This window comes from Polyergus mexicanus, unplaced genomic scaffold, assembly GCF_030449975.1.
Source record: "Polyergus mexicanus isolate NDT 795.1 unplaced genomic scaffold, iyPolMexi1.0 SCAF_18, whole genome shotgun sequence".
Taxonomy (NCBI): domain Eukaryota; kingdom Metazoa; phylum Arthropoda; class Insecta; order Hymenoptera; family Formicidae; genus Polyergus; species Polyergus mexicanus.
The window spans coordinates 3,405,572-3,415,050 of NW_027223338.1; the positions used below are offsets into that span (position 1 = coordinate 3,405,572).

General features: G+C 43.5%; 1 long non-coding RNA gene across 1 annotated transcript in view; it reads left to right on the forward strand.

Moving 5' to 3' along the window:
• The window catches only part of LOC138941086 (uncharacterized), a 17,912-nt gene extending 9,695 nt beyond the window's left edge, over nucleotides 1–8,217 (forward strand). The window contains exons 2-3 of the long non-coding RNA XR_011448110.1: nucleotides 3,740–3,870; nucleotides 8,205–8,217. This is a non-coding gene — a long non-coding RNA (uncharacterized lncRNA). The remainder of the gene's footprint in view (nucleotides 1–3,739; nucleotides 3,871–8,204) is intronic.
• The last annotated feature ends 1,262 nt before the right edge of the window (nucleotides 8,218–9,479 follow it).

Here is a 9,479-nt window from a genome sequence, read left to right on the forward strand (position 1 = left end):
AGCAGTGGTATCAACGCAGAGTACTAAAAGGGATAAGGCATATAGGAAGGCATTGTATGATGACACGGAACAAAATTGGTTGCAATTTAAAATTGAAAAAAATACAGTAGTTAAATTAATTAAGACAAAGAAGAAGGAATATTATGAAAATATGATAGATCTTAATAAAGAAAATCCGACATCTATGTGGAAAACACTAAAAGAAATAATTAGAGGCGAACCAGGAGGTAAGAGGGAAGTAGAGAATATAGATTTTGAAATATTAGACAGCACTGAAGGATGCAATATAGCAGATAAATTTAATTTATATTATATACAAAGTATTATTAGTATAGTAAAATCTATAAATGGGAGTAAAACTGGAAATGCATGTAAAAGAATTATTTATCTTATTGAAAACGAGGGAATTATGGAAAATTTTGAAATGATTAGTATAGAGCATTTACAGGAAATTGTTATGGGACTACCGAAAAAGAAAGGTACAGAGGAGGGAATAACTAGCGATATATTAAAGGCAGCATTTTGCGTACTAAAAGAGGAATTTGTTGATATAATAAATAATTCTTTGAAGGAAGGTTGCTGTCCAAAAGGTTGGAAAACGTCTACAATAATACCGATTCCAAAAATAGAGAAAGCTAGAAAAGCAAATGAATTTAGGCCTATAAATATGTTACCAATATTTGAAAAAGTGTTAGAATTAGTAGTTAAAAAGCAAATTGAAACGTATTTGGAAGATAACTGTATTATAACAGAACATCAGTCGGGCTTTAGAAAACAGTATTCGTGTGAAACAGCGATTCAAACAGTCATTGATGAGTGGAAATTGATAGTTAGTGAGGCAAAAATGGTAGGGGTAATTTTCATGGATCTTAAGCGAGTCTTTGAAACAATAGATAGAGAAAGATTATTAGAGAAATTATATCAATATGGAATTAGGGAAATGGTTATAGAATGGTTAAGATCATATTTAAAGGATAGAACACAGCAGGTTCAATTTAACAATAAATGGTCTAAATTAATGACCACAGAATATGGGGTACCGCAAGGATCTGTATTAGGACCTTTATTATTTATAGTATATATAAATGATATAATAAAAATCTGTCCAGAAGGATGTAGAATAAAAATGTTTGCAGTTGATACGTTAATATATGTAGCTGAGAAAGCTAATAAAGATCAATCAATCAATCACTCCCTCTCTTCCTCACTCCCTCACTCCCTCACTCCCTCACTCCCCCCTCCCTCACTCCCTCCCTCACTCCCTCCCTCCCTCGCTCACTCCCTCACTCCCCCCTCCCTCACTCCCTCCCTCACTCCCACCCTCCCTCACTCCCTCCCTCACTCCCTCACTCCCTCCCTCACTCACTCACTCCCTCCCTCACTCACTCCCTCCGTCCCTCACTCACTCACTCCCTCACTCACTCACTCACTCCCTCCCTCACTCACTCACTCACTCACTCACTCACTCCCTCACTCACTCACTCACTCACTCACTCACTCACTCACTCACTCACTCACTCTTACCTTGTATGTAAAGATTTGTTGCCTTCATACGACTTTTTTTTTGCGTGGGGAGAGAAAATGCCTTATGCACACCTCACCACTTGGTGTGGTGAGGTAGTGTGGGACTCTCACCCACTAAAAACTCTCCCCTTCCGCGGTCACGTCGGACCGTACCCCAGTGATGCCAGAAACGGGTCTCGCAGCTCACGGGTCAGCAATAGAATTCTATTCTGGCATCACTGCCGTACCCGTCGCAGCCCGGGGACCCGCTGGCGCATGACTTCCCGAGCTACGACAGCCCAAACTATTACTCCTTACGTAATCAAAACCGCGCCCTTCCTTGACTCTGCCCTCTCCATTTGTGTATATATCCTATTGCCCCTTTCCCCCCCCCCTTCCCATCCCATCCCCCGTGGCTCCTGCCCGGACCTCTTCCCTTCAATCTCATTCCTGTTTGTATTGTGTAATATATATGTGTGTAAATGTGTGTATATATATATATATATATATATATGTGTGTATGTATATATGTCATGTTATACTGCGTTATACGTGTAATATATAATACCCCATTCCCCGCGTAAATATATATATATATATCCCTAAATTAGGAATTTACTTTCCTAAATTCCCTTTAGAGTGCAATATTATTCTAATACCCTATAATACCCTACCCTAGTGTATACAAATGTGTGTATATATATATGTGTGTAAATCCCATCCCATTTCTTCTCGCCTAAGAGGATTTAATATTCATTGCAGTGCAATAAATGAAGACCTCGTAAGAAGAGCAAAATCAAAAGAAAAAGGACAACACTGTCTCGAATCAACAGACACATAAATACTCAGAATTAAATAAACACTAAGCAACCCCACTCCTCGTCAGCACCCAACCAATGAGACAGTAAGGCCACCAGTGATGATTTATCCCAATTTACTCACCATATAGAGCTATAAATTACTACCACTACAGCGTAACGACGATAAACAAACGAACAAAACCAAACCATGCAGAACTAAGAAATTAGTAATAATAGGATAAAATGAAGTAGCCTAAATGAAAATTGGAGATGACAATGAAATGAAAGAAAATGAATTAATTAAATAAAGTGAAATGAGTGAATGAGTTAAATGAAGTAAAATGAGTGAAGTGAAATGAACGAAGTGTGAATGAAGCCGCAGTGAGATATGAATAATAAAATAGGAATAATCGTTGTTTCACTGGTTACGATCTCGGTGAGTAGGGTCACCAATCCGAGTCGTCTTCCCCGGGAGGAGGAGGGGTAATTATCGAGTGGCCTTCACTTGGACACAGTACAATTGGACACGGTGCAAATGGACACGTTGCAAATAGACACGAGATTTTGCACACGGTTCAATTGGACACAGTGCATTTGGACACAGTAATTTTGGATACAGTAGCTTTTGGACACATAAGAAAATACGCATCGTTTACTTGGACACCGTTCGTTTGGACACCGTTATTTGCCCACCGTTCGTTTGGACACCGTTCATTTGCCCACCGTTCGTTTGGACACCGTTCATTTGCCCACTGTTCGTTTGGACACCGTTCATTTGCCCACCGTTCGTTTGGACACCGTTCATTTGCCCACCGTTCGTTTGGACACCGTTCGTTTGGACACCAAAATTTGATTTAAGGCATTTGCCTTAGTGGCTCCGTCAGGGCCAATCACCTCGATGATCGTGCCTCCATTTGCGGCCCTCCTGACTTTCGTACGGTCAATCTTCAGTTCAGCCAACGAAATGGCATGTCGCGCTCGCATAAGCGCATCCGCATACGAGAAATCCAGTGTGCGGCCGGTAATCATAATGGCCGCCGTTTTAGGTGCTTTACAGATAGCCCTGCCTAATTTGGGGTCACTTACCCCTCCGACGCTAGCCTTTCCTCCCAAAAGTTGTTTGGGCTGAGTGGTGGGTAGATCACCCACCTGTCCCTCGCGTTCCGTCAGAATCTTTTTTCCGCCCCGTTGAACTCTGCTCCATTCTTCATTCGAATCCCTTCCTCCCTCGGGGTCGTTATCTTGGATCTGCTCTTGTTCTTCACTACCTCCTGTTGTTGCCTTACTGCCACTTACCTTTGGAGGCGCCACTTGGACGTTCGCAATCACTTTAGGTTTCAATCTGGGGGCTCGTTTTGGCAGGGGCTTTATATTACTCTCAACAGAGTCACTGCCAGTTCCAGTGTCTACCAGCATGTCTTCTTTCCTGATTTCAGGCTCCATGCGGGTCACCTTCTGCATAAAACGGAGTTTTCCAGTTTTAGGGTCCCTTTTAATTGGGAAATTATCCCCATCCAATGGAAATCCTATGGGGGGCGCATCCGCCACCGCACTTCCACCAGGTAAGGTAAGTATATCACTGTTATTGTTGTCATTGTTATTAACTTGAGTGTACCTTTGTTCTTTTCTAGGAAACTTCTGTTTTTTGTCCCTATGTTTTCGATTCTACCCCTTTTGCGAATCTCTCCTTCTCTCTCTCTCTCTTTCTCTCCTTTTCAACTCGGTCTAGTTTATCTTTTAGTCCGAAAATTTCCTTTCTGAGCTCTTCGAGTAATGACCTAATATCATCCATCTCTCTTTTCCGGCGGATATCCTCAAGTTTATATTTTTCAAGTTGGGCTTCAAGTTCCTTATTTTTTAGTTTCAGAGAGGCTGGGTCACCGATAGCTTCGGCCTTATATATGAGCGTATTGATCACTTCTTTCGCTCTCTCTATGTCCCGCCTCATTTTACTACTTATTCCGCCCTGCAAGTTCTTGCTTTTATGGCGCATGGGCTCTACATTACTCAGACAATCCAGTCCCAGAGCTCCCGCGCCGGTAGCACCCATAATCTGGAGGTCCACCGGCGCGAAATCTTGACTTTCACCTTCCTCTTCAGAGGAGATCACAATGCTGCTTGCTTCCGATTTCTTATTCTTATTCTTACCGGTGCCCTTCTTTGTGTTTTTTGTGTTCTTCCTTTTGCTCCTTCTGATCTCAGTTTCTGAGCTTATTTCAGCTTCTGTGGACATCTTGGTAGAAGAAGTATCTCCGGTCCATTTGTCCAGATCAATCGTATCCAATTCTTGTAGTCTCTTCTTACTCGCTTTTGTTTTCCTGCGTGAGATAGATATAGCCTTCTCTGCTCTTGTATTATCCGCCTCTCTGTCATTATCACTAGTGATTATCTCTGGTGAGATTCCAGCCTTTCGTTTTGTCCCAGGGATATTACTAGGGGTTTCTACTATACCTATTTCAGTGTTCTCGGCTTCTAATCCCTGAGATTCGTCCGTTATGTTAGAAATAGAACAATCCACCAAGACCATTTCTAGAAAGTCCGTAGGGTTCACTTCTCTTTTGTCAGCGATGGTAGCCAATTGAAGCTCCCTGCCCGTCGTCAACAGAGGAGTTGGCCCTTTGTGAGATAAAGACCTGTGGGCTCCAGGAACCGTAGAGCCCACCTGCCTGTCACTGGGGCTCCGAGATAACCCCTGTGGCGGTAAAAAGTTTTCCGTCTGTTGTCCTTCCATATTGATAATATTTGGTCGGTTTATTATTCGGGGTGATCTTCCCCTAGGACGACCGGTTTCACTGCACCTGCGAGCCCGTCCTGCCCGATCCATATTCTCCTGATTGTTCCCGGAGTTTCCTTGAGATCCCAGGTTATCGAGGGTCGTCTCCGTTGCCACGTCCAACTCCAAGAGAGCCGATGACTTGTTCGCTATTTCGCTGTTAATGCGGGCAATATCCTCCTGCACCCTGTTTATTTCCGCCCTGAGGGTGTCTCCAGCCGCTTGATCTAGAGCATGCTCTATTCCAGGTGAAACCGCTGGCATTACATTTGCTCCAGATAGAGCCTCCAATCCAGCACTCGCAGTGTCATCCCCTCGTGGGATACTAGGTGAGCGGTAAATAAAAGTGGGCAGTCCCAGACAAGGAGAGGCCACATCCTCATCTTCCAGATGGTTCAGTCTGTTCTGCAACGACTTAGAAGTCTCATCATCGCCGTATTGCATTCGGGTAGAGGATTCATTGTCCAGTAAGAGGAAAGATCCAAGAAATCTCATCTCAGAGTGAAGATCCTGTGCTTTTCCTGTTGTTTCATCTTTCTTAAAATATAATTGCGAGCTAGTTCCATCTTGGTAGCAACCAAGAATAACTCTTCCACGCAAGTACCTAGTGTCCTGATAGTAAGACGAATCCCATTTGATACACAAGGGGTATCATTTTCCATTGAGGCCAATATATTCAACGCCTTCTCGCGAATCCTCGATGAAGCATGCCCACACATCCTTTCAACGGGCCCTATGCTCCATGACGACGCCGGGGAGTCAGGGACCACAACTTCCACCGCGCCGAACTCTGGGTTATCCGAGTTCCCCTGAGTCGGTAATTTCAACCTATTATTGTTTTCCATACATAAATTTTCAAAAGGGGGGCCGGATGTATAACATAACATTAACGGGCCCGGCCATACCGGGGGGGGGGGGGGTGCGCGCGGCCGCGTGCCTCCACAGTACAAAGTCAATTACCTATATTAAAAGTAAAGCAGCTCGAGTTCATAACTACAGTTGTTCAAGAGCGCATCCGATTTGTTAAAACTCGCCTAATACTAGGGATAAATCACCGATCTCTTGCCAATAAGCAATAAACGCCATGATTTAACAGCTATAAGAGCCCAGCTTCTCGCAGTAAAGGAATCCAATTACATCACCAAGTCATTTGTTGCTGGTGATTCTTAACTAATATTTAATGTTTAATATCTAATATCGTTTCACCGATGTTTCCCTAACCATCATCAATACATTCTATGTCACGAAAGCGTAAAATCTCCTGCCAGGGACAATCCAGAAATAAAAACCAGACATTCATCAAAATCAATCCACCGTATATCCTACTTCGTTTCTAATTCCTGAGATTTATACAAGTAAACCATCCACTGTTTGCCGCATTCAGCGGTTATAAAAGCTAATTTTTCATGATAATGGGACCCATTAACATTACTAGGGTCTGATGACTCATTCCGGTCGCCAGGAGTTTCTGGCATTTAATATCATTTCCTAACGCCATGTTTCTCGTCTATATCGAGTGCACTCTATGTTAAAAGGACACGGAGAGCCTCTCACCAATGGCAGTCAAGGAACAGGTCACCAGTCATTTCCCAGAATCAATCCATCATATATCATTCTTGTTTCCAATTCCAGAAGCTTAGATAGATACATCATTAATTAAAAGTCAATTTCTCATGACAACGGAATCTAGTGATATTACTAAGATCCGGTGACTCATTCCGACCGCCAGAGGTTCCGTTATTTATTTAGTGTCATTTCATCGACAAGTTTACATCTAGTATAGGATGCATTCTATGTTTATAAGAACTTAAGTATCCTGTCAAATCGTTGACGATAAAGTCAAAACAACGCGTTCGCTTTGTTCTAGTTAGTTTGAAAACAATAATGATTATGGGTAAGGTATGAGGGATAGGAGATCTATCGCTTCAGGATTCGCTGTAGGATACTACCCAACTATTCCTACTTGTAGGTAAACAAAATGAACAAGTCGGTTTTTCAAACATACTATCATACATTTATTCTTTCAACGATAATACATTAACAACGGAGATTGCGGTTATACGCATATGGTTTGTTGTTATTAAATAAGAGCTTCCGTTTGCCTCCGCGTCTTTTAGTTTGTGTCGCCGCGTCTACGTAGTTTTTGAACGGACTCGTTTGCGTGGTGATGCTCTCCTTCTTAGGTCCTACGTAGTAGCGAAATCAGCGGCGGGGGTACCACAAAATCGGAGGTGTGATATTCCGTGGCCGCTCGATGTCAGGGGTAACTTGCCGATCCCTCCTAATTCTTGAACAGGAGCTAACGCGGTTGGTTTTTGGCGGGCTAGCGCCGAAGAGCTCCTGAAGCCGGGCCCTTATCTTCTTTTTCCTCCGGGGGCTGCCCTGGAGGTGATTCCGCTCGGTTAGCGGCAGCGGGGCTCCTGTGGTCGGTGGCTCGTCCCTGGTGTATGGCGATCGAGCGCCCAAAGCCGGAGATAATTGAGCGCCTGGAGTTGGAGGCGTCTGAGCGCCTGATGATGAAGGCGAACGTGCGCCTGTGGCTGGAGGCGGCTGAGCGCCTATGGCTGGAGGCGGTTGTGCGCCTGTGGCTGGAGGCGACTATGGCTGGAGGCGACTTAGCGCCTGATCTTCTTCGCTTGGCCGAGGTTTGACTCAACGGTGTTGGGCGAGTGTTGCGCCGTCGAGTTATTTCGGCCAAAGTTGGCAGCGTACTAGCACTCTGATGTCGAGGTATCTTGATGGTGGTGCGGCGGCTAGCGCCGTTAATTACTTCCAACGTTTTTTATAGCGACTTGCGCTTATAAGGTTGGCGGCTGACGCCAAGAATTTTCTTCGTGACTCGTCGTGCTTTCTCCGCAGGGGGTCTGATTTATATTTCGGCCGGACGGCTTTTCACTTGCGAGTTGGCCCGGGCGCCTTGCGTCGCCAAGCGGTGCCGCCCGCAGCACGCGGATGGTCGAGCGCTTTCGAGAAACGCTGAAATCCGAGCGCTTTCGAGAAACTCAGACATTCGAGCGCTTTCGAAAAACTCTTAAATTTCGTGAATATCGCGCTGCCGTAATTTTTGTGGTTGCAGTAGGCCACCTCAGTGATATTATTTAATATAATGACACCCTTTAAAATTTCAGACACTGATAATATCCGGTGATCTCAGCACTCAAAGGTTACTCCACGTAACCCAGAATGCAAGATGTCACAAAGTCTCCGCCAGTGCACTATGCGCTTAGACACGCCAGGAAACTAATATACAACCCGCATGTGCAACACATACGAGTATTCAGGTCCTGTCAAATGCCGCAGAGAAGGTTCTCCGCACTACGATGGTCCAATCAAAAACTCAAGTGCAAGCGGATCAACCGTCCAAGGTTCTCACACTCGCATGCCCAGCACGTTAGCTGAAATCGTAGATACATTAAAGCATGCGTACGTACCGAAGAAGGAAGGCCCGCAGTCCCACGTAGCACATCCTGAGTTATTCAAGTAGATCCATCATGTATATTGTTATTGAGTAAATAAATAGACACGCATTTATTTGTTTTCTTTTGCTTTTGTTTTACAAATCATCACCAAATCAATCATTTATTCATATCTATAATACGTGAAATGAATCGGATAAAATGAATCAAACACTACTGATCCGTCCATAAATCCTTCTCTCCATTTAATTTCCCAAATAGGCCATTGAACCAGCTTATTCATCTACTTGTGTACTACCGTCAGGGAAGATTCAACAGAAACAGACATAGACAGTTCACATCAGCAGTAGATAGACATCCACTTCGAATCAGGACAAATATAAGTCAACAGTAATACACAGATTAGTAGTTCAAAGAACCAAAATTATAACCATCGGTCACATAGATCTCTGCAAATCAGCAATTATGTATTGTAAATTTGAACTCGATAATCCCAACTGTCAAACCCTCAAAAAGTGCTCAGTGGATTCAAATTCAGCAATCTCGCTAGATTCACTCTAGTGTAATCTCCATATTATAACTGTCTGTCATTCAATAATTCAATAATTGTCTGTCATTCAATATACGAACAGACAGGGGTGCACCGCAGTAAAAGGTAATCAACTGCAAGATCGCAGAACACCAGTAGGCGAAACACAGCCGAGAAGCTGAGTATCCCGATTGCTGGTCTCAACTATCACGTACGTATTACATACATATTCCATAAGAGCAATTCAACAGGGTACGCAGACGGAGCGTTGACTGCTCAAACGTAGTGCAGTAGCCCTTCCATGTATTAAATCAAAAGTCACTTCCAACAACATCCTCGTTACAAAAATCTAACTAGACTTTGTCACAGAGTACTGAATAACAGCAATAATAACTGCCAAAGCAGAATCAGAATAAATTCGCAATCAGAACTATTTAGCTCGGTTATGTAATTTCTAC